This window comes from Mixophyes fleayi, chromosome 2 (assembly GCF_038048845.1).
Source record: "Mixophyes fleayi isolate aMixFle1 chromosome 2, aMixFle1.hap1, whole genome shotgun sequence".
Classification (NCBI taxonomy): Eukaryota; Metazoa; Chordata; class Amphibia; order Anura; family Limnodynastidae; genus Mixophyes; species Mixophyes fleayi.
Window position 1 is genome coordinate 23993906 of NC_134403.1, and position 24836 is coordinate 24018741.

Here is a 24836-nt window from a genome sequence, read left to right on the forward strand (position 1 = left end):
TGAATAATGTTTTTGATTGACAGTTCCAGCTCTACAGAAGCACTCATACATACAGCACAAGTGTTCGCTGTAAAGAATTCTGGGCTATGTTGTTTTTTTTGTTTCTCCAATAACAAATGCTGTCAACACTGCAGGTTAAAATGTAAATTCACACCAAAACAAAAAAAAAAACAACAAAATAGACAAGGTAAAATAAAATAAATACAATACAAAAATGTACACTCCTGCTGCCACGTGTCTGATTCAATATAGGTAGTTGTGTTGCTGATGCCTCTACCCCTCCATGTGAACAGGAAGTTGATGGAGGAGGGGTATTAACAACCCCCCCCCCCCCTTAGTTTGAAAATGACCTAACCAAGCAGGGGACAGACTCATAGGAATTTAGGACCTGCAGAATTGGGGCACCCCAAAGAGCAAGTAAAAAACCTTGTACTTTATATGAACTTATTTACTTTCACCCAAATCTACATTTTTAGTTTTTGGTGGAATTAAGACTTTAATAACCACAAAGCAATATTAAAATGGGAAAAAAAACATTTATTTGTGAACTTTTAAAAAGTAAGCTTAGGCAACCTATAATGGTTTAGAAAGACTCCTGTTTGGTCCAATTGACCTGATTGAGTAAAGTAGTTGATCGATGAACAGTATGACCACACACACATTCTTGTCCAAATTGTCCCACAAGGAACAGCAGCATTGTCGACCTGCAGGGTTTATGATTTTAACTTACACTACTTCTTTTACCATAATTTAAACTCGCTGTGAACTCAAATTAACTGGATAATCTGGAAGAGACTCCTACACCTGTTTTAGCTAATTGGAGACCTAAATGAAAGTTTTGAGTGGAGAAACCTTCAGGTGACATGGGTGTCCCAAGGTATATGGGACAATAAAAAAGGAATGTGGGACAAGGATTAAGAAATATGGGACAAGGATTAAGGAATATGGGACACCAGAAATATGGGAGAAGGATGAAGGAATATGGGACACCAGAAATATGGGACAAGGATTTAGGAATATGGGACACCAGAAATATGGGACAAGGATTAAGGAATATGGACACCAGAAATATGGGACAATGATTAAGGAATATGGGACACCAGAAATATGGGACAAGGATTAAGGAATATGGACACCAGAAATATGGGACAAGGATTAAGGAATATGGACACCAGAAATATGGGACAAGGGTTAAGGAATATGGGACAAGGATTAAGGAATATGGACACCAGGAATATGGGACAAGGATTAAGGAATATGGGTCACATGGAGTCTGGGACAAGGATTACGGAATGTTGGACAAGGATTACAGAATGTTGGACAAGGATTAAGGAATATGGACACCAGAAATATAGTACAAGCATTAAGGAATATGGGAACAGTAATATAGGATTGTTTATAGAAGCAGGAATATAGCATTGTTATATGGGACCCACAAAGTATTACGCAATCAGGATTATGGAAAAGTAACACTAGAAGAATTCTATGAGCAAATCATTATAAAGAATATATGGGATCATAGGCCTATGGGAAGGATTATATGGCTTACCTTGGGAATGTGGGACAGGCATGGTACAGCAAGATATTGGTGTATTGTTTTGCTATACTGTTATAGATTGTTATGCTGTATTGTAATGCTAGGGGAATTGCGTGCCGTAGGTTCGAACATAATTATATCCACTAAACAGAACCATCACAATTTTTCTTTCAATTCAATTTTTTTTATTTACATTTTGCAAAGTTATACATCTTAACTAAACATTCTAATTAGAACCATCACAATTTAAAAACAAATGACAACAGATGTACAGTGAATTAATCTCTTAGTGTCTATCTGTTCAGTGGGTGGCAGCTGTGTTTCAGTTTTCTGTTCTCCTTGTTTTGCATCCTAAAACCTCAGTAAACTAAATCAAATACTTGTACATCTGAATTTGATTTGAGATGTGCAGTGGATAAAATACGCTTCTGCGGTTTCTCAAAATGATAACTGTGGCTTCTCTGGAGAGTCGTTGATGGCAATCCTGTATATCGTGCTGTAATGCTTCAGAGATCACAGGGCTAGAGAATTAATTCAAGTATAGAAAGCTGAATCTGGTCTCTCATTACCAGCTATGATGCTGACACTGTTCCGCAGAAAGCAGAGGCGCTGATCTCATTTACACTGGAGCAGAGACTGATCGAAAAAACCCCCAAGCCCGAGCTTCTCACAGACCTTATCTCACGTTCCCTGCCCAGAAGATAATTACTGAATTAAATCAAATACATGTTCGTAGTTTCTGATGGGAATTCCGGGGAACATGTGTTATTTAATTGCTATGGTCACAAATATTTCTATAAGCAACAAAGACAGATTTTATATTTGCCTTATAGCCAAGATTAGGTTTCTAAATGCAAACGCTGCCAAAATGTATAAGTCAGAGACAGAGTTTTATCCTCTTCCTGGGGTCGTAAACTCATGTCCAAAAAGAAAAAAAGAATATTGTGTTTTTAAGGACCACTAAATGTATGCAGAGCTTCTAGTAAGATTCCCAGCTATAAATGTAAAAGTTTTAAGAACATTGCAGAACTGAAGATATCTGAGATAAAAGTTAAGTTGGTGGGGGGAGATTTTTTTCACTATGCATAATATCTTTAAGCCTAATGAACACAGCAAGTGGGCCTGAAAGACCTGGCTTAAGCTAGGTACACACTACAGGGTTTTTGTCCAATAATCGGCTCAACCAGCTGACATACGACCGCTCGTTCAAAAGTCGGGTCAGTGTGTGTAGTGACACAATGGTCGAAAGTCTGCCCAAATGGACGATTGTCGCCTCATTTGGTTGGTCGTACCGTTAAATATTTTCGTTCCAATCTCGTTTCCGCTGTGTAGTGTGTATAAGTTTCTGACCGATCCACAACAGTGAGTACGAAATTACAGTAATTGCTCACGACAACATGGCTGTAAAAAGTTGCTAAAGGGACAGCTGCTCTTCCCTTTATCGGCTAGTGTGTATGCAATCCATGGATTGAGCGATCGGACCATCGATCGGATGTAAAATCGATCGGAATAAAAAGTTGGTGAAAAATTATGTAGTGTGTATCCAGCTTTACAAAAAACAATTAGCTTGCTGCTAACTTAATTACATACCATGTCCAGCATTTTCAAGGTCGGTAAAGTTATGGAAACATTTTTAAACCTTGTGTCTGACAGCCTTACATAGCTATGTTTAAATTCAAAATTCTCCAGGCTGCTCTGCCTGGAGAATAATCTATAATTTAAGGTCTCCCAAACTTTGGGGTTTCCGGGCACCAAACTTTCTGCATTTACTATATATCAGGAGCAGGGTTCAGGGTGCAACATTAGATTTTGCATGAATTCATCCTGTAATTAAGTTCTGTTCTGTAAGTCCTACAGCTTGCAAACTTAAATTAGCAGAGTTGTATGCTGCAAATTCTGTGCTTCTATCAATATCATATTTTATCTGCACTTTATCAGCCTCACACTGTATGAATAGTTAATAGTAGATGTAATAAACTTTCCATTTGACACATCATACGCCGCTTTCCAAAAACAATAAAAACATAAAAGTCATTTGTAGCAGTTCTGCTGAGTAAACGAAACCACTGTTTTAAGTGTTTAATTTTAAAAACAAAGCACACTGGCAAAGCGTGTAAAACACAGGATATCACGCATTTCCTACACCGTTTTGAGGAAATACTAGGCAAGGTATTTGAAGCTTGGGAATCCTGACAAACTGTGAATATACAGCAAGTAGTATGGGTGAGCGCTGAGCGTTCCCTCCAGGGCGAGCGCTAATCGTTCAATCCAGGGCGAGCGCTGCTCCAGGGGGAGCGCTGAGCATTCCTCCAGAATACGTACTTACACTAGCTGTCATTCCATAGGACATGGTTCAAAGAGCAACAATGTGCCTTAACCCATAACTAATCCAATAAATCAGTTTAGTAGCCACGTGTAGCCTGACTAATGAAATATCTGATGGGTTACTATGAGCTACAGTAGCGATAGGCAATGATACCCTTCAAGGTTCGCATGTGCTGCCCTCTGGCTCTCAGAAGGGCCTCATATTACCCTAGGTCTCAGGAATAAGTTAAAACATTACATGTAATTGTGCGCTCAGGCCTTTCAAACAAATAGATTTTCAGTCGTATTCTCTGCTTTGTGACCCGAAGAGATTCACCTGCAGCCCTGGCTTATATGGAACAAGAGCTTGGGCGGTGGGTACAGCTCAGCGGGGTATAAAACAGAGAATTATTCAGAGTTGAAGCCAACGAGGCAAGAAGCTGGGGGCCGCAGGTTAAAACTCTTTGGGCCACTTGGGGGCACTGTGCCACCTGTTGCCCATCACTGAGATACAGCATCTGTTTTCTACTACTACCTTATTTAAGTCATTAGGAAATTCCCAAATCCTTCCCCCCCATAAAGCTTGCACTACAATGCACCTTATACAGAACATCCAGGTACTGCTAGGCAATAAGCAATGATTTGCTAATTGCAGTGACTCTTAACTAGCCGTATAGGATGGAACAGTACGTACGAGTAGTTACATGATGTGTGTCAAAGGCTGCTTAAAAGGAAACCCCTGCTTACATCTGCGGGACGTGCATGGCCAAGGAGGTTATTCTGGGCTTAGATGTGAGCGCCAGTTGATTGGCTCGCATCCTACCCTGTGACGACCTCTTCAGACCCTTATGTGCAATCCCCTGGATCCCTTTAAAGTTCCCCGACACAAGTATTTAAATGCATGCAAAGAAATTCACTAGGAATTAGGATCCAGTGATCACCGAGACACTATGCGAAGTCACTATTGTCAATAATCATATAAATAAATCATATGTCAGTAAATCATACAGTCTATCAATTCATTAGGAACTAGTGCTGGGTACAATAACTCTGTCATTGCTGATTAAAGCAATTGGGTGCACAAAATGTTTTCATGCAGACATATCATACATTCATGATATGCAACAGTATTATGTTAACGTGCACACGCACTGTGACTGAAGTGTATTTTAATGGCATTTTAATAATAATTTATCTTGTAAATCCATGTGAGCACTATTCAGCCACATTACTATAAGTGTTTGATTCAATTCTGGAGAAATACAAGACGCATTTCTACAAGAGTCAGATTGTTTGGGAGATGCTTCTATGAACATGAAACGTGTTGAATACAGATCTAATGAAGTCAGAGTTATCGCCAGCATCTTCTATTCTGTGCTGAACGGAGAAATAAGTCTCAGTTAGCTGCTCTCTATCAGCACGTTGGCTCCGCTCCAGAGCAGTCTGTAAGAGAGATATCCACAATAAACATCTTGTCAAGAACGAAATCAAAATTTGTGTTATTGGCTGAATATCCTTGGAGACCAAGGTGTTGACTGAATGGAATTTATACCAGAGTTCAGTGGTTCTATCAAAACACAGCTAACTGAGAGCCTTGTGTCCCTGGCCCCTCTCTCTACTCATCGAGACCCCCTGTGGTGCAATAAAACACTCAGTCTAAACACACACAATCACCTAGATCATTTCTACCACTGCTAAAAGAATGTGTCCGATTGAGTGCGGCATGACTGGGGTGTCCTGTGACCTGCTTTTCCTCAGGACCGTCTTAAATTTTATTTTTACCCCCCTCAAAGTCAAACTGTATGTACTTATGTCATTTTAGAATTTTGCTGCATGTTCTAACCCCTATGTACGGTGCTGCGGGAGCCTTGTGGCGTCTTATCAATGAAATATTCTAAATCATAAAATCAGGATACGATAGGGGTGTCCTGATTTTTCAATGCAAGTCTTACGGGATTTCACATCAAGTTCTTCTTTTGTTCTCAAGTTAGATTTTTATGATTAAAAGTGGATACAAGCGTTCACTACCCAACAACCAAAGTGAGATATGAGATATGGCCCCCTGGCAGGTAAGTGGGAACAGACCACCCACTGATGATTAAAAAGGACATTAATCGAAACTGGTGAGCAGTAAACGGATCCAAAAAGGTGCTGTAACCCACAGTGACCAACATTACAACCAGTTCTCCATTTCTGATGAGCCGTTCCCTTCAAGGTCAAAATCTTAAAAGAGTTGGTCTACCTACCACCCCTCCTGGCTAAACAGCTAATCTCTTGATCAGCTGGGACCAAATTAAGCAATAGGCGTTCCAAGCAAAAAAATGTGTGGCATATCATTGGATGCGAGTGTCACGTGATCACCTCAAATCACGTGACATCATCTTCATCTGCCTCACAGCACTGGGGTCATGAGTTCAATTCCCAACCATGGCCTTATCTGTGTGGAGTTTGTATGTTCTCCCCGTGTTTGCGTGGGTTTCCTCCAGGTGCTCCGGTTTCCTCCCACAGTCCAAAAACATACTGGTAGGTTAATTAGTGGCGCTATATAAATAGATGATGATGATGATCTAAGAATACCCGCTACTTTATTATTTCCCAACCTATGGTGTAAAATAAATTAATTGCACAAAAGATACTTTATGAGTGAAACATTAAAATATTTTGAAAATAGAAAAGGAATATGTCTATTAGGAATTGCTTAAGGCAAAATAAAGGCAATTTATATTCTTTACTACACAAAAACACATACTAAAAGTCCATTTTTTCTCTGCAGCCAATGAACCAACAGGGGACTCATTGAAACCCCTGCAAACGTGGGGAGAACAAACCTGCCGCAGATAGGGCCATGAGTGGAATCAAAAGCATGGCCCCAAAACTATGAGGCATTAATACGAACCGCTGCGCCAACAAGCCCTTATCCAAAATGGTCAGTGCTGCCTCAGAAGAATTCCTCCCCTCCCTGCCTGAAGCCTTTGGTTGAGTATTTTGTTTGCTCAGCTCCTGCTGCTTGAACCTGATCCTACTACCTGCTTGTGTACCAACCCGACTTACATCTGAACATCTGCTACCACTCATGACATTCTCAAATTGCTCAGTATATTGATGCTGCTTCCAATTCGCTCCATCAGCCATTCACCAGTATCGTGACATCATCGGAGACATATATGCCTATTGATAGGGCTTAGATCTTTAAAGAAAAAAAAATACAAAAATAAAACACCAAAAAATTGTCAGACATGGAGCTGTAGGTTCTTCTCGGTCATCAAATACTATCTTTGTAAGTTTTCAGGCATGATTTGTTCAGTGTTAGACAGATAATGGTTTGAACAGCTACAGAGCGTGGTCTCCTGGATTTTAATGATGGCACTGGACCCCTTAGAGTTCCCTGATCATTTGTGTCCCACTTGCATCATACATCAAACCTTTGCAGATGGTGCTTGGGTAAACGTTAAGGCTTACCACAAGCACAATGCTGCAGCTGCCTTGTATCCATACCTCTCAACAATGTAATTGTGTAAATTGGAACAGGGTGCCAATAAACAGGGAGTATGACTTTATCACGTCAGGTCATACCACATTCCCCAGGGGCATGCCCCAATGTGCTGCCAGTGATAGGCTGCTCCTAATAATATTCACCTCTAAATATCCCCAAATTGCAGTTTTCATGACAGTGAGCGGGTCACACCTCCCAACAGTCCTGACAGTGAGAACAAAAGTACTGATTGTCGGAAAGTCCCTAACATCAGGACTGTCCTTACTAAATCAGGAAAGTTGGCAGGTATGGCTTATTATACCAATGTAGATTATGCCTTCAGAAAATTCTTTCGAGAAGCTGCCTTCAGAGGATTCTGAGTAGTCATTGTTCCTGGCCTATATAAACTTCTTCCTGTCTGCTTCTGCTTACTACTGTTCCTGAACCTGGCCTGGCTGACTGTATGTTTTTGTGTCTGCTTGCAGTTTACTTCCTATTTCCTTGACCGTGAACCAGATTGCCTTTACTCTGCTCGTTCTTTCCCCGGATCATGGATCACGTGACCCATATGTGGACCACCCTTCACTCCTATCCCATCTCGCCCTGCAGATACAATAATGTCATGTCATGATAATAATGCTTATTAAAAAATACTTCTGTTATCAACTCTCACACACCAGCCAGCCTGCTGGGGCCTTACGTGACAGTTATCTGCTTCTTAATATCGTATTGTGAGCTTTGTAATTAATTTTAGGTAGGTATAATTATTCAGCAATTTGAAATAAAAAAAAACAACAAAAAAAAAACAAGTATGACAAAGCTAAACATTCAGAAAAACATTTTGTGGCATTTCTAGAGGAACATGAATATTGTGTTCATATAATTATCAGTGATTATAAATGGAATATCATCATCAGTCTTCAATGGTTGCTCACTGTAACATTTACATTAATAAGCAGCTATTTCTGGAACCTTGATCAATAGCTTCATCATCCTCATCATTATTATTATAATTAAGGATCTGAAAATATCTAATGAAGTGAATGTGAAGAAAACAATTCGTGAAACTAAATTAGTCTCTGAAAACACAACTTATTACAGTGAATGATTAAATAATCACGCAGGAGTAGCCAACGTGTTGAAGTGGCTCCCCTGTTTAAATCACCCCAAAGTAGCAGTTCCATAGAGCCCCTGACCACTGTAGTGGTGCATGTCACAGCAGGCTTCCCAGCTGTTGGCACAGTCGGAACAAACCCCGATCACAAATCAGGTGCCATGTTCACTAAGCAAATTTTGAATCATCTGCTCAATCATCTCACTGTGCAATCATCTCCTTGTCTGTATCGGAAGTCAAACACAGCTCACCGACAACTTCACCAGGTAACCGTGTGGACTAAAGTGGGGGTTTCTCAAAAATCTTTCTAATGTAACAGTACAGAAGAAATTATTTATTACTTATTATACCAATCATTTGTTGGAGTTCTTCCTACAGTCAATACACAGTTCTAACATAAGAACAGGAACTGACCCTGAATAGATTCAAGTGTCCCAGTGAATACGCTGGCAGGATAATGAAATGCGGCTAGGTGCACTCAGGTGCATTAAACAAGGCCTTGGTTTCATTTGTGGGGCAAGATGTTTAAATGACCTTCAAGGGGAGTTGTAGTCACTTTTGTAGGGATGTTCGCTGGTTTGCAGGTGGCTACAAAGCATTTATCTCCCCACAAAAGGACAATCACTTTTACACATTCTCAGTGCTCTTCACTTTCGTATACTTTCAATAAGACACTTTTTGAACCTTTCAGACACGTTACATTGATAGAAATAATTTTACAGTGTAACAAAAATAATCAAATATATTGGATTGTAAGTGACACGTGCACTAAAGACAGGCCCAATGTGCCTATGTACTAAACACAAACGGCAACGCTAAAAACCTGGCCGGCTAATGACAGCTCAATATAAACCATAAGACGTGGTCACGAATCACCATACACAAATATATTTTATAATAACATACATCATATTATAAGAAATAATAAAAACAAAAAAGTAGCACATAGAAATAACCAGCTAAAAATTGTCATGGGTCATTTCATAAATGTAATAAAAAGTGTAATTACCCTCATAAAATGTCTCATAGTGCACTATGATCGAAAAGTATATAAAACACACTCATACATAAACCAGCTCTTAGGGCTATTGAGCTCAATTATAGTATGACAGCTGTACAATGTAAGAAATGAGATTGGCCAATCTTAAAAACTATAAAAAAATATGTTGAAAATTATTTACTCTGTCACTCATAGAATTGTGAAAAGGAATCCGATCTTAATCCGCAAATGTCCTAGATGATAGTATAAATCAGCCGTATCCAAGTCTGTGGCCATAGATCATAAACTAGAAATCAATCTGTTCCTCTTGATTTAATGTACACATCGATATGTATGCATGTGTTCAAGCTCAAATCACATGTCTCCAGCGAGATATTACCTCCATCCGTAATCTATGTGGGCTTCCTCGTATGATCCGGTCTCAAGACGCCTCGGTCTCCTAATAGGATGTCACCCTTCAGCTATATGTAGTGTATATAGCATATATCATATGGAAATGTCGCTATCTGTAGCCCAACTTATAAATGTAACTCCAAACAGGCTCTCTCGACTCGACTGCCGCTGAGATGGTAACTCAGTAAGTTAGATGATGAGCTTCTCATGCAAAAAGGAACACCGTCGATATCAAAAAACAAGAATACACCACAGTATAGCCACTCCTGTGACTATTAACGGAGGGTGAAAAACATAGAATAATGAGCACATAGTCCACATGCCCTATGGATAAGTAATTAGGAAATATCTGTAAAAAATGTAGCAACTTCTAAAGTAGCACTGTAGAACCACTAACGCGTTTCACTGAAGAAGTAACTTCATCAGAGGGAAATAGGAATATATGTTATGTGCCTATGCTCATAACTAATTTGAAGATAACATAGGCTAGACTGAGAAATATTTTAGAAAAACTGCAAAGTTGTAATTAATAAACGGTGTATTCCTAAAGCAGTAGTGACATTTCTATTGTTTTTCACCAGGTGCATTTCCAGCGGGTCGACCCCAAGGATCCTGCAGAAGTGTTTTTATTTCCCTGGAGCCACCTCCACGAATGGCTCAGACATCAGTCCCACATCTGACATACCACCCTACTCTCCTGCAGCAGACCTACTGATGCCAGCTGGAGGCACAGTCACTGCAGTGGTTTATGTTCCTTATCGGGGATGACAGCCCATTAAAGTAAGACCAAACCACCCTCTCCCATTCAGTGGATGCTCCGACTAGACTCCTAGTTATAGCCACACAGATAGTGGACTCCAAACACTTTTACAGCCTCTGTTAGAGACCTCGATAAGGATTATATATTTACTCCTTAGTTCTGCAGGACAGTAACGGTTTAGAACTAACACGTGCCTATCTCTGGCTTAAAGATGGCTTTGCTAAAGTCTTCTCTGTGTCTAGTCAGTCCTCATTTTGGCCAAACACAGCAATAACTAGACTTACATGGGAGAGTCATCATCATCATATTTACTCACATCAGTCCCTGCCCAATAGAGCTTACAATCTAACTTCCCTAACACACACACACACACACACACACACACACACACACAGACTAAGGTCAATTTGATAGCAGCCAATTAACCTACCAGTATATTTTTTGATTGTGGGAGCGCCCGGAGGAAACCCGAGGAGAACATTCCACCCCCACACAGCTAAGGTCCTGGTCAGGAATCAAACTCATGACCCCAGTGCTGTGAGGCAGAAGTGCTAACCACTGAGCCACAGTGCTGCCTATTGTCTGGGACACCTTTGGGAGTTACCGCAAGACAGTGTGTTCTCCCGCAAACAGGATACTTGAGTGTTTTATTGAAAAGCCTTTCATGACAAACCTGGTGCCATTAATCTTCATAAACTGTTCAATTTTTTTAAGTGATTATGTACTTTCGTAGGCAATTAATACCCAATAATATATACATATGCTAGCAGTAAATGAAAAGATATACATTGTATATCAAGTTATGCCTCGGACGCCTTAAATTACCTTCCTCTCTTAACTTTAGATTTCCCTCTCAGTAAATAGGAAGCAACATTCCAAAGAAGAAGTGTAATATTCTTTTACGCACAGCATAATGAATGTAACTGTTGTTGTACTAACGTTTTCTATATCTCGTGTTAATGGAATTTTGTTGTACCCTCAAGCATGCCCCACTTCTACTATATAAAGAAGAGTGCAAGTCTCCATTCCATCCAGATATTGCAAAATCTATCAATCTAACACTTTCACAATAATTTACATGCTGGTCTGAACCCTTGCTGTTTAAGCATTATATCTCATTTCAAAGCAAATTGTGTACTGAGACACATTCATAGAACTGGCAATTTTAGTAGTTTTTCCATTGCGACTAAATTAAGTGCACAAGACAGAACAAGGCAGACACAGACTGCCAGAGATAGATTGACTACAATTTCTAAAAAGGGAAAAGTGCCCACAGCAACCAATCAGATTCTAGCCATCATTTTCGAGAATGCACTAGATACAGGATAGCTAGAATCTGATTGGTTGCTATGGGGACAAGTATTAGTAAATTTACCCCCTGGAATTTAAAACCTTTTGATGTCAATGAATTGCTGCATGTTAACGAGTGGGTGGCTTGGAGGGAAGAGTTTGACATCCATTTATCTGGATGACTGAGTCAGGTTCTCTTGGAAACCAAACCAGACGTTGTTTTTTTTAAATTGCACAAGGAAAATGACTGATTGTGTAAAGAACACGCTGTAAGATCTCTACCATAAATGTCACACTTTACATAGAGATGTATTTCTCCTATTTTACATTAGAGGGAGCTAGAGAGGCTGTACGAGATCTATACCTTATCTTGTCATGGTGTCCCAATGATGGTGGATGGTTATCCAATGGTTTTACAAGAAGTTTGACAATCACTTGCAGATACTTTAGATTTCAGCCTATCTATACATTTTTTTTATGCTACAATATTTTGGGACTCAAAATTATGTTTTTAAAATAAAATGTTAAAAACATTTTATTATGTAGCCAACTTGATTTTTGCATAATGTGTTCATAAATTAACTGCACACATTTTAGAATAGGAAAAGCTGTTTTCTGTTCATCTGGAGTAATTGTTGCATTACAAAATAAATTTGTAACACAAAGAAATGTGTTTGGTGAAGTAACATCATGTGCAGATAGGCGCTTACTACTGTAAGGCGGACCGATAACTGGTAGCACATAAACTGCATTTTTTGGGGTGGATTTTTGGATGTGAAGAATACAGTTTTACAACACTTAAAATTATATTACGGTACTGTATACATTTATGTAGAGACAGCTACAAATTTATTATAATATTGGCTCATATCACTTTTGGTTTAGCGATCATTTAAAGATAAATTACATCTAAAACACAGTGGTATGAAGTTAGTGTTCTCTGAGGCACGAATCAGGATCTAAAACCCATTAGCAACGTTACATGTTTTAATAGACGGAAGTATTTTTCCATTGCGGCAATTATTCACAATTGATTGAACATGAACTAGGTTAATGCACTGTCTGCAATACTTTACAGCAAGTGCTTTTTCAACCACTTTCCAGATCTGTACACTCTATAGAGGAGACAGCGAATGTAACAAATATCAGTTATCTCTTTCACACAGCTTCATACAGTCATCCCACTTAACAATACCCTCAAGAGGTTTGACACGTGCAAAAAAAACCAGACATGGATTGTAAAGTGATCGTGAATTGCTGGACCTGTGTATAAAGCAAGAGCCAGCTTTACAATCACAAATGCACCTTTCTGGAACATGCCAGAGAGGAAATTAAAGTGGAATTAAACATCACAAACATATTTTTGATATCTGTAAAGAAGGGAGAATAGGTAGGTTGTGTTTCCAGTTCTGTTGGCCATGAAGTTACCCACTGACATACCAATCACCGTCCTTCATTCTTTTTTAATGAACTGGGAGTTATGTTGCAAACTGCTGAAGGCATCATGGAAAGTCCATTAGATGCATCTCAGGTAGTCATCGATGACTTTTTTAAATATATCAGCCAAAAAGTTATGCTCCTTGCAGATACCAGTGAGCCCTTGTGGGGCAAAACTGGGGGCAAAGATTAAAGTGAAAATGCACATCAACCTTAAATGTTGCCAAATGATCCCATCTGTCACCAACATTCTTTGGGCATAGAATCACTGTATCTGTATCCACTGTGGTAAGACATGGTGAATAAACTAGAGAGCTGCAAACATTTGGGGCTGTCAGGCCACACAACCGGATTCCATGGGGCTTCAGTAGTCCGTCAATGGCCCACTCCATTTTCAGCCACAACTGGTTGAAATCCAGAAGGTTTTCAAATCGATCTCGGCCCTCTAAGGCTATTGAGGGAGACCTGCACAGTGGTGATTTTGTCTAAATAGCTATGGGAGGCAACAGTAAATCAACAAAACACACCAGGCAGGCAGAGGCATAGTGGAGCACATATAGAAGCATTCTTGGAGACCCTAACGAGGATAATGACTTAATGTCACTGCCCTACAGTATATCTGAAAATAATACTATTTAAGATCAGTTTAAGAATACATCAAATCTATTATTTGGTTCGAAATTTAGCATTAACTAATCAAATTATGTAAGGAGATGAACACCATTGAGCAAGCTCACTTCCACTAGATACACACATGCAATCTCCATAGTCAAATATTATAGGTACAATGGGTCATACTAAGGAGCTCAAGGACTGTCATAGGATGCCACCTTTCCAACAAGTCAGTTTGTCAAATGTTTGCCCTGCTAGTTGCCACGGTCAACTGTTTGTGCTGTAGTTTTAAGTGGAACTGTCTTGGAGCAACAACAGCTCAGCCGCAAAGTCCTACATCACACAACAAAACCGCCAAGTGCTGAAGAATGTAGCACGTTCTGTCCTCGGTTGCAACACTCATTACAGAGTTCCAAACTGCCTCTAGGAGCAAGATCAGTACAAGAACTGTTCATTGGGAGCGGCATAGATTGAATTTCTCTGGACAAGCAGCCGCACCCTAGCCTCAGATGAACATGCGCAATGCCAAACGTCGACTGGAGGTGTAAGGCACATTGCCATTGGAGCCTGGAGCAGTGAAAATACCTTCTCTGGAGTGACAAATCTCACTTCACCCTCTGGCTGTCAGAATCACTAGGTGGAGTTGGTGATAGCTGCCAGCAGTTGGCGATACTGAGTACTGAGGTGCGGAGTCTAACACGCCAGGGATCCCCGCAAGGAGGTATGGACTTTGCTGCAAGGGACGTGCAGGCCAGAGCCGTAACGAGACAGGTGCGGGCGGTGCCGTCGCCCAGGGTGCAAGGCCAAGGGGTGCAACAGCCACCCGCTACCTGCCTCTGTACCTTCAGCCCTTAAGGTCTGAAGAGAGAGAGAGAGAGAGAAAGAAAGAAAGAGAGAGAGAAAGAAAGAGAGAGAGAGAGAGAGAGAGAGAGAGAGAGAGAGAGAGAGAGAGAGAGAGAGAGAGAGAGAGAGAGAGAGAGAGAGAGAGAGAGAGAGAGAGAGAGAGAGAGAGAGAGAGAGAGAACGAACTTCCTGTTGTTGGAACGCATATGCAGAAGTTGACAGCCGAGGGACCGGACACCAGGTAAGTTCACCCGTGTATAAGCCGATTGCCCTTAAGTATGCTGAAAAACTCGGCTTATACACGAGTATATACGGTATATGTTTTTGTCACATTTTATCCTTAGTATTATGAGTTCAGTTTTATTGATTTAGGAGCCTCCTATGTGCTTGATTATGGTATGTACACAGGTACAAACTGTTTGATCTCTCCCTCTGTTAGATTACACGTGTTTGTTAGATCCCTGGTTTTTAAAATCATATTTCATTATATGAAGCAAATTGATAATATTAAAAGGATTTCAACTACATCTGCCGCAATGTTTGTTTAAGAGACAAGGGTAAGACATGACAAGTTTTGATACAATATATTAAAGTAACTTAAACCTACACATACTGCAGTATTTTAGTTACATTGAGGCATTATGCGAATAAGAAAGACAATTTAGTATCACAATTCGAATTCAGTATATGTCAACCCCCCTTAAATTCATGCCTACTACAGTTTATGCAAAATAAATATATACTTTGTGCTCTACATAAAACAACTAAACTTATGAATTTCTTACGCACTGCTGTACAGAGAACTCATTTACTTCAGTCCCTGCCCCATTGGGGCTTACAGTCTAAATTGCTTAACACACACAGACACACACACAGACAGTTTTGCTGTTCTTATTTGAGTATTAAGTGCATAAAATATTAGAATACCTATCGCTATATATATTTTTAGCATACTTTAAATGGTCATTAGGCCAGAGAGCCGGTTGTTTATTTTTTTGGAATCCCGTGTGTGTGTGTGTATATAATAATTCTTTCAGTAAAATGCTAGCCACACCCACACATTAGGTTGGCCACACCCACTTGTCAAATGCCACTCCCACTTAGATGGGGGGCGCCGGTGCCCTGTCTCGCCCAGGGCACTAAAATGTCTAGTTACGGCACTGTGCAGGTCGCGGCCCTCAGTATCAGTCAGCTGCCGAGGTAACAATTGAGGCAGCAGTGACGGCCCACCAGGATGCAGGATGGAAGAGTCATCAGCAAGCCGGGTCAGAACCAGAGGAACGGATACAGCCTAATCAGAAGCAGGAGAATGGTCAGGAAGCCGGGACAGTACCAAATAATCACTCTAAGCCAAAATCAGGAACCAAAGAAGAAGTCAGGAACAAGTCAGGGTCAGAATCCAATAAATAGTAACACAGGAACAAACGCTGGAGCAAGGTTGAAGACCAAATACTCTGGCAAGCAAATGGCCTCAGTGAGTTCCTTAAATAGAGGAGAGGGATCCCTGATAGGTGCATCAATCGGTGGGAAAACCGCAACCAATCGCCGGCTAGTCGCAGGGCGACGGAGCATGGAGTCTTGCGCATGCGTACTGAGGGCAAACAGAAACAGCGTCATGTTGCTAAGTAACGGTTGCCAAGCTCGGCGTACGCATGCGTATCTAAGCAGCGGGACGCCAATTCTGCAAGGAGACAGGCGCCCGTCTAGAGGCAGAACAAGACTTTGCCAGACACTGGCTGTCAGAGAAATATGGGTTTGGCAGATGCCATTTGAATGCTTCCTTCCAAAATGCGTATGCCAGGTGTAAAGGTTGGTGGTTGGTGGTTTATCCTGTGCCCGTGAGTTCTAGTGAATGGAAATCTTAATACTAAAGCATACAATGACACTCTACAGCACTGTGTGCTCCCAGTTTGGGGAATGTCCTTACCCGTTTCAGCATGACAATGCAACAGTGCACAAAGTGAGGTTCACAGAATGTGGTGAGGATGAACTTGACTGGTCTACAGAGCTCTGACCTTAACCTCACTGAACACCTTTTGGATGAATTGAAACACAGACTGACAGCAAGGCCTTATCGTCCAATATCCAAAATCTAGTAAAAAGCCTTCCCAGAAGAATGGAGGATGCTAAGAAAGAACCAACATCATATTAATGTCCATGGTATTGGAATGGAATGTTTGAGTGTCCACATACTATTGGCCATGTAAAGTAGTGTACATTTGGTTTCAAGTAAAAGACATGTATAGTATATGAATAACAATTGGGTAGCAAATCTTTAGGATTTATGCTGAATATAACACCATAAATGGTTTAAGATTCTGGAAAAGCCATTATAATTCAACAAGAAGTTTAGTTAACGTGGATTCTGCAACTATAGTGATATATAGAGTTTAAAATGAACAACATTAGGAAGACTTGTGTCATGAGCTGGGCAACAGCTGGCAAGAGAGGTGTCGGGAGCTGGGATATTTCTTTGGAAGGAAATAATATGATGCAAGTATACAGGGAATAGGTAAGCAAGAGGGGGAGGAATGTAGCCCCCCTGGAATGTAGCCCCCCGGGGCTAAAATTTTCCAGCCCTCCCCTGGATCCAGGCCTATTAGGAAACAAATAATTAACAACATACTGTGGGAGTTTGTCAGTAATAGATCTGTGTGTCCGGAGAGCTGTGTTTTTATTTGGTCTGTAGTGTAGGGAGGTCCAGCCTACAGTCAAAAGTAGTGATGGGTAGAGAAGGGGAGACCAGCAATGAAGTGCAGGGCTCTGTGGTAAAGAAAGTCCAATTTACCTACTAGCACACTGTATATATAAATGGCACAGTCAACTAAGTAAAGGAACGTACACTGAACAGGCTGTCCCTTGGCCTCTACAGGTAGAGAGTAGTGACAGGGGGCAGCTACATGGTTATTAGATGGAAATATCACCTTTGCCACTACACACAATCTCCAGCGTTTTGTAGGTTCGGCAGATCACCATCACCTCATTGGTGCCCAAGTCTATACAGTTTATATAAATGGCAAATGAGAAGGGCCCTAGGGTAGATCCAAATAGATCGTTTTAAAAGATTTCAGGGAGGAAGTTCCCCGTCCCCGCCTATTGGGTCCTGTTAGAGGTAGCCGAGGAACCAGCCCAAAAAAGAGGTTGAATCTGGATCGAATGGTTTTGCTCTAAGGAAGATTTCGGCATCACCAAATCCTTACAATATGATTAAGCATGTTTAACTTCTTCTGCAATATCATTTTTTATGAATTATTATTTCCAGTACTTAAAATTGAAAGATATTATAATATTTAAGCCCCTCCCCCATCTTAAACTGTATTCAACCTTAGTCATTTATTTATTCTTTATAAATGTGCCCCCCTGCCCCTCGCTAACTGGAGTCCTGGGGCTCAGCCACTACTCATACAGCCTCCGGCATGTAGCAGCACTCAGGGCTCTGGATAGAAGGAAGGGTACCTTAGTAAAATATTTTATGTAGGTGTTTTGTTTCCTTATTAAAATGTAAAGCTGAACCAAGGTTTGGAATCGTGTGATATTTGGAAAAAAATGTTTCCATGGATTCGGTGCTTCTGCCTTAATCATCAAATACATCACAGCGTGCAAATCTAATAAAACTTCCTACAATCCGTTCTAACTTTCATCAACCTACTGAGCTGACATAAATTGCACGGTGTTAATGACAAGTACTACCTACATATTTCTTGGTGTACAAAAAGAAAAAAAAAAAAAGCTTTTTATTACACAATAATGGTATCCAGCAAGGGTACGCTAAGCCAATCTTTGCCCCAGCAGGGCCCAATTCATAAGCGAAAATTATTATAATCCAATGGATCAGTAAGGCAGCTACAGTAAAGTTATACAAGAAAAGAAACAAAAATTAATGCTGCCCGAGAGCACTCGTATCCTCATTTTACTCAGTCTGGAGACTGTTCTTTAATAATAGTAGGTAAAAAGGAAACATTTAGGAAAGTTTAGTCAAGTTGCTTTTTGGGGGAAACTACTGGTTTAATGAACTATTATAAAAGGCCTCTTTTCACAAAGATTTTGCCTATGACATCTATAATTTGTATGTACTCAAGAATTAGACCCCGCACTCTCGTGACATCAGTCATCTCATAACCTCACATTTCCTCAAGGTCACATCCCCATTAAAACTGGGACTGTTTGAAGCCTTTTCATTTGATATTGAGGATAAAACTTTTTTTTTGTTTCAAACATAAAAAAGTATAACAAATCAGAAACACACAACTAAATTTGAGAATCATCTCACATAATAAACAGCTTTATTAGTTCTTCTTCCGCTCCATACAGTTGCTTTATTAAAACTGATGCACAGGTAACGTTACCTGTGCAAAAAAAAAAAGAAAAAAGATGCTTTAAGTGGAAGCAAACATTCAATTGGCTGCTATGGGTTATACTTCTAGTTGTCCTACAAGTCTAAAAAAAGGAAACCTTCTCTTGGAGCCCAAATTAATTTAATTGTACCAATAATTATAGCATCTGCATAGGAGGTTGCAACCCTCCTCACATTCAAAGGCAAAACACAAAAGAAAAATGCAGCGCTGAAAATGTCTATATAAGTCCTGGAGGATGAAGCAAAGGATGGGTTCACAGTCGGAAAGTAAAGTTAATAATGTTTATTATGTCAAATACAGATACAAATATATGTATGTATATATATATATATATATATATATATATATATATATAATAATCAAATAGCAAAGACTAAAAAAAACCCTATAAAAATACCATATATAAAACAAGTATAAACAGTCTGGTGATACATAAATAAATAGGATAAAACGCTACCAATATATGAATACCTAGGAAATCTTTGTTATTATATCACTGTGGGCCCACAGAAAAAAAGGCATTGAGTTCGAACAAAGTAGCAACAGTCTGTATCCCAAACAAAAAATTGATGAGTGTATCAAACCAGACACAGAAAAATTGGAATGAATGAATCCAATATAAACATATACAACAGGCAATGGATATATTAAATGTATACTTCTCCGGAAATTGTCCAAGGCTCACTGATAACTTGTCCAAAATAGGCAGTCTGATGGTAATTATGTGTGGCAGGTGCAGTTATCATTATCATCAGTTATTTATATAGCGCCACTAATTCTGCAGCGCTGTACAGAGAACTCACTCACATCAGTCCCTGCCCCATTGGAGCTTACAGTCTAAATTCCCTAACATACAAACAGACAGACATAGGAGAGACTAGGGTCAATTTTGATTGCAGCCATTTTACCTACCAGTATGTTTTTGGAGTGTGGGAGGAAACCAGAGCACCAGGAGGAAACCCACGCAAACACGGGGAGAACGTACAAACTCCACACAGATAAGGCCATGGTTGGGAATTGAACTCATGACCCTAGTGCTGTGAGGCAGAAGTGCTAACCACTAGGCGACTGTGCTTCCCAGTTATCAAAAATATGTTTATGGATGGTAATAATCAAAGCTATGTATAGTAGCTGGGGCCACTCAGAAAGAACCGTCCGGCAGTGCTTACCTGTCGTGCCGGTAAATTCACTCGGATCCCTATTGTGCGGATATCCGATGCACATAGACCTTTGAGTCACAAACAGACCCGTGGTGCAGACTCCATCCTTACTGACAAAATGCTCCCAGCGCTGATATAATCCATGCACGTATATGGAACGGGGAGACTAACTGGCCAGTAGCAGCAGAATGTATCCTCTATTTGAAACTACAATGGAGTAGCGGGGTCACGATATAGAATTGTCCGAACGACACAGCTGAATCCAGATTAGAAGTAGATTTTCAAAAGGCTGAATATATTCCAATTGCCTCAGGGAATCACTTCCAGATATCAATCCAAATAGGGTTCAAAAAGATAGTCAAAATACCCTAGTTTCATTACAGCAAAGTAACTTCTTCAGAGGGAAATCTAACTAACTATCTCAGGAAATCTCAGGGTGAGCGGCTTATATTGGATATTAGTGTGAAGGTAAAATGGAAATAAAAATAATGAAAATAATAATATGAATGTGAATGAATATGAATAAGAAGAATGAAAATAGAAAAAAAACAAAAACAAAAAAACAGTCAGTATTTAACTTATGTGCAAAATAGAAAACTAGTTTTCACCCCTTGTATTGTAACATGGTTCTGTCCAGGAGAGTTAAGTAAGAAATTTCTAAGTTCCTTAATAAATCAGGCCCTGTGAGATGAGCAAGTGTTAAACAAGAATGGAAATATGCCAGTGGAGAGAGACAGGTTGTAGAAGTGATGTCAAACATGTCAAATACATTCAAGGTGCGAGAACAACAATATATATATATATATATATTACACATACACACATCTCATCATCTATTTATAATATAGGGCCACTTACTCCTATTTCTGAATCTTGATACTTTGCTGTTAACTAGCAAAAACATTCCAGTCTGATTAACGGAGGTTTAAAACAAATGAAAAAAAAAAAAAAAAAAAATTAATAATAATAATAAAACTGGACAGGCACAGTATGATTATTAGATTACAATATATTTGCTATCATTTTCATTGGTACATCAGGACAGTTAGGTCAAACACCCGACAGCACATGCAAAACCTAGATCCAGAAAAATCAAACCCAACCAAGGCAAGATCATGACAATTTTCTGGTACATGTCTCTTTTTTTTATTAAACAAACAAACAAAAAACCAAACCAAAACAAAACAAAAACTCAGTACTGGTCGCAAGCATTAATTTAGATGAGTGAAGGCAATGGGTGGCCCTAGGACTGCATGGGGCCCTCCGAGCCTTTACCTGTGGCCCCCAGCTCCTTCCTGCTTTATTGTCAGATATGTTTGTTACAGCTTGTAACACTTATTTAAAATGCCTGCTGATGTTATTACCCTACTTGCCTACTTTTGAAGGCAGCTGTCCGGGAGGGGGTCCGTCGAGTGGGGCGTGGCCACGCGTGGTGCACCGTTAGGCTCCGCCCCTGTCAATATTATGCAATTTTAGCCAATCGCAGCAGGGGGCTGGGCCACGGGCGCATGTTTAGCCCCGCCCCCACCATCTTCAACAACGGCGACAGCTGGATCCGGATTTTTGCCTGCTCTCTCGGGAGTCCAGCAGAACTCCCAAAAATTAGGGAGTCTCCCGGACATTCCGGGAGAGTAGGCAACTATGGTTATTACAGATAGGTCTCTTTCTTTGATCAAATGTACTGTTTTAACTTATTACTGATATTATGAATAACATGCGGCTCTTTTGATGGGTCGAGGGACCTCCACGTAGTCCCTCAAGTGTATCAAGTTACCTATCACTGATTTAGATATTTAATAAACTTACAACATAATAACTTAAAGTGCATATTTCCTTCACTAGATGCCACACTGAGCATTCTGTGATTTATCAGACAGCATTCTCTGTCTTCATGGCACATGTCAAGTTCCCTGTAGAGACAGCAGCGTTTCCTTCCATAAACACCTTCATACCTCTATTCAGAAGGCTCACAAAGTGCCATAGTATAGTCTAGCCCTGCGCTCGGTTTGCATTATGAAAAATACTCCACTCTGCATGCAAAATTAATCTTAGGATTTAATTCAATTTCTACAGATGCAATTAAATAAAAAGCTTTACAGCTAAGCTAACACCGACTAATGATTTTTACATTTAGCACTTATATTTTATAATTCCAGTTTATACAATGTCCTATGAATAAAATGTGTATGCATTAAAAAGTACTTCAGACATATTCACAAAGACCTGTATTTAAAAGCTTAAAACAGTTCTTCATAAAACTAATATGATTTATTTATATGTTTTAAAATCATAAAAATGAATAATGCTAGGACATTGGGTGACTGTCTGTGTGTGTGTGTGTGTGTGTGTGTGTGTGTGTGTGTGTTAGGGAATCTACACTGCAAGCTCCAATGGGGCAGGGACTGATGTGAGTGAGTTCTCTGTACAGTGCTGCGGAATTAGTGGCGCTATATAAATAAATGGTGATGATGATGATGATGGGATGAACGTGTTGTACATTTGCTTCCCTCAAGGTTATAAATATAATGTGATTATTGTATACTTGTACTAGCCTACAGGGGACACGGAACTACCTCGAAGGATACGGGGAACAGAATGTCTTGTTTCGCGAAGACAGATATTATATAAGGATGTGTGAGCTTTGCAGGTATTTCCAGTACAAGGTGCAGCTAAGGCAAGTTATTTTAAAGGGGGTACATCTCTCCAGTGTCTTTATAACATAAGGCAGGGTCTTAATATTGGGCACGGCCATGCCTACTACATTCGCAACCTAGCCAAGCGAGAAGAAGGGAGCAGGTCACGGACAAGGAAGGAATTCCACAAAGTGGGTGCAGCCCCGAAAAAAGTCCTGTAAGCGAGAATGGGATGATGTGATGAGAGTGGAAGAGAGACACAGATCTTGTGCAGAACGGAGGTGTTGAGTAGGGAGATAATTTGAGACAAGTGAGGAGATGTATGTCGGTGCAATTTTGTTGACGGCCTTGTATGTTCGTAGAAGAATTTTAGATTGGATTCGTTGAAATACAGGCAACCAATGTAGAGACTGACAGAGTGACTCAGCAGAGCAACGGTTTGCAAGGAAAATCAATCTAGCCGCTGCATGCCAAATAGATTGTATGGATTCAAGTCTGACTTTGGGAAGACCAGTAAGGAGGGAATAGCAATAGTCAATACGGGAGATAATGAGTGCATGAATTAAGGTTTTTGCTGTGTCTTGTGAGATATGTGTGTATTCTGGAAATGTTCTTTAGATGTATGTAACATGATAATTGTGAGTCAAGGATTACACCTAGGCAGCGAGCTTGCGGGGTGGGATTTATGGTCATGTTATCAACAGAAATAAAAATGCAGGTTGCCGACTGTGGATCCAGCTAAAGAGCCCCAGAACATCACGCTTCCTCCTCTATGCTTGACAGTTGTTGTCACGTCCTTCTGCCTACTTGATGGCATACAAAAACCTTGTGTGATGAGCCAAAGATTGATTCATCAGTCCATAAGAACTTCTTCCAATCTTCAGTAGTCCATTGTCGGTGCTTCATGTCCCAGACAAACCTCTTTTTCTTATTCTGACATCTTAGCAATGGCTTTCCTATTGCCACTCGACCTATCAAACCTGCAGCTCCAAGTCTTCTCTTCAAAGTTGAGACTGTACTTACTGACACTTTGATTTTCTTTGCAATTTCTCTAAAGGAAAGACCTACACCTTTAAGGGTTATAATGGTGTGTGTCTGTCTTCCTTTGTTAACTGCCCTTTTATCGCCATTCTGATAGCAATGTACTACTTCTCGCAGTACAATATTGTCCAAATAATGCTTCAGAGAGCGTCTGTTCTAACCCTGTATTTCTACAGACAGGGGTTTTGTAATCAAGTAGTCAATAAAAGTTGGGACACCTGTAGGAATTGTTTGCCTCAAGTTTCAAGGCGTAATGTACTTCCCTTGCTGCAGAACAGCTGTAAATGTTTAACCTATCACTTGTTCCCTCAAAAAAAGCATTTCTGCATACCTCTGAAATTTACATTATTTGTCTGTTTTTGCCAAGCTACACTTTTTTTTTTTTTAAACAATTTTATTGAAGACATTCGGAAATGCACCAGACAATATTATTTCAAGTGTTGTCAACCATTTTCAAATTCAATAAACATACATGTACATATCAGTTATTACATGCTTTATAGGCTCGACAGGAGGAAGTTATAGTTAGTCTTTTTCCCCCACAGCTTCATATTCCAACAATGAAACTTTGCAAAATAAAACTGATTAAAACAATAATTATAATATCACTATAGCAAAGGATATAAGAAAAGCTCCGCTGTCCACATTTTACACACATAAAGGTAACAATATGGAAGACCTGAGGAGCAGAGAGGTCAAAGGGGAAATAAGAATCAACTCACTCTCCTATATCAACTGGAGGGTGTCAAAGTCGTATAATTGGATGAACGAAAGTATATTGGTCAATATTGTTTTACCGTGCGATTGCGATCAGTACGCACGTAACACGTGGCACGGCGCGATCACACGGTAAAATACGCACGCATACACTCGTACTCTCACATT

At 40.0% G+C, this 24836-nt stretch overlaps 1 protein-coding gene across 2 annotated transcripts in view; it reads right to left on the reverse strand.

Annotated features, from left to right (window-relative positions):
- Nucleotides 1-24836, reverse strand: part of ME3 (malic enzyme 3) — a 151409-nt gene that overhangs the window by 106033 nt on the left and 20540 nt on the right. The gene's annotated exons all lie outside the window — the stretch shown is intronic.